Here is a 2238-nt window from a genome sequence, read left to right on the forward strand (position 1 = left end):
AAGATCTCAGTCGTTACTCACAAAAGTAGCATGTAGAACACAGAACAAAGAGAGAGAGAGAGAGATTTTTCTAGTACATGCACACATTGTTCATCAAAGATTGCCCAACTTTCCTTATGTGTATAGAAATTTCACTAGACAAATCTATATATGTTCATAGGTGAATTCCATTTCCCTACCTATACCTGATCATCTTGCTTGTTTGCCTATGTATCCACCCATAAATTAATGCTTTTTTTTTTCTTTTTACCATTGATAATGCAATATTGTTTATGTAATGGTATTGTCTGTACCCCTTGTGCACCTCTCAATATCTTTGTTTTCCTCAGTGATATTGTGCTGGTTACCCGCTTTTGTTATATTGACTTTCCCTTCACCCAAATCAGTATGTGTCTCTTATCTAGCTAGCAATTTTTCTTCCCCTCCCCTCCCATGCCTAGTAACCAAAAAGAAAGTTTCCTTCCATGCATAAACTTTTCCTTTTACAATACTCAACTCATACACTATTTGTCCTGAGACTTATTTATTTCACTCGGCATACTGTCCTCCAGGTTCATCCATGTTATGAGGTGCTTCGTGGATTCTTCATTATTCTTTAATGCTGTATAGTATTCCGTTGTGTGTATGTACCATAGTTTGGGTATCCATTCATCCATTGATGAGTACCTAGGTTGTTTCCAATTCATTGTTATTGTGAATAGTACAGTGATGAACGTGGGTTTGCATATATTTATTTGTGTCCCAGCTTTCACTTCTTTATAATATGTACTTACTAACAGGACTGCTGGGAGCTCTGGTAGCATAGTGCCTAAGGCACTTGACTGCTAACCAAAAGGCTAGCGGTTCAAACCCACCAGCCACTCCTTGGTAGGAAGATGTGGCAATCTACTTCTGTAGTGATACTGCCTTGGAAACCCAAGGAGCAGTCGCTATGAGTCGGGTCCGACTAGAGTGCACATGACAACAACAACAACAGTGGGATTGCTGGATCAAATGGTATTTTTATTTCCAGCTCTTTAGGGAAACACCATATCATTTTCCACAGTGGTTATGACATTTTGCTGTCCCACTAGCAGTGTATGAGAGTTCCAATCTCTCCACACCCTCACCAGCATTTGTTTTTTTGTCTTGTTGAACTTTGCTATTATTGCTGGGGTGAGATGATATATCATTATTAGTTTGATTTGCATCTCTCTAATGGATAATGATTGTGAGCACTTCTTCAGGAATTTGTTGGCTAACTGAATATCTTCTTGGTGAAGTGCCTGTTCATGTCCTTTGCCAATTTTCTAATTGGACTTTTGTCTTTTTGATGTTGAGATGTAGAAGTTTTCTATACATTTTAGAGGTAAGTCCCTTGTTGGATATGTCATTGCAGAATATTTTTTCCCAATCTGTACATTCTCTTTCAACTCTTTCAGAGAAGTCTTTTGATGGATATAAGAATTAATTTTTAGAAGGTCTTAATCATCTAGTTTATCTTATGCTGTTTGTGCATTTCAGGTTTGATGAAATTTATTGATGCCATAAATTAGGGCCCATAAGGTTGCTCTGGTAGCGTAGTGCCTAAGGCACTTGACTGCTAAGCAGAAGGCTGGGGATTCAAGCCCATCAGCCACTCCTCAGAAGGAATTTGGGCAATCTACTTCTGTAGTGATACTGCTTCAGAAACCCAAGGAGGGGTCGCTATGGGTCAGGTCCGACTCGATGATACATAACAACAAGAACAAGGTTGCCCTATTTTTTTTCTTTGATGAACTTTATAGTTTTAGGTTTTACATTTTGGTTTTTGATCCATCTTCAGTTAGTTTTTAGTGATTGTTTTCCACATCCTTAAAGTATGATATGTTTTTCCATTTATGTAGATCACTTTTAGTTACTTGTAGTACTGTTTTGTAGTTTTCTTTGTATATGTCTTTTGTGTCCTTGGTAAAATTTATTCCCAAATAATTATTTTACCTTTGTGGTAGCTGTTGTAAATGTATTTGTGTTAGGCTGGGTTCTCTAGAAAAGCAAAACCAGTAAAGCTTATATATATATATAGAGAAATTTATCTTAGGAAAATGGCTCACACACTTATAGAAGCTGGCAAGTCCAAAGTTCTTGGATCAAACGTCAAGCTGAAGGCTTTTACCGACTCATGCAGCTGCAGGGGCTGAGGAGCTCAAGGTTGGCAGGCAGTATACCAGGTGTTGACTCCAACAAATGACAAATCCAAGATCTCCAGGCCGAATGGTG

The sequence above is a fragment of the Orycteropus afer genome, unplaced genomic scaffold (genome assembly GCF_000298275.1).
Source record: "Orycteropus afer afer isolate SDZICR_OR568_19922 unplaced genomic scaffold, OryAfe1.0 scaffold00710, whole genome shotgun sequence".
Lineage (NCBI taxonomy): Eukaryota > Metazoa > Chordata > Mammalia > Tubulidentata > Orycteropodidae > Orycteropus > Orycteropus afer.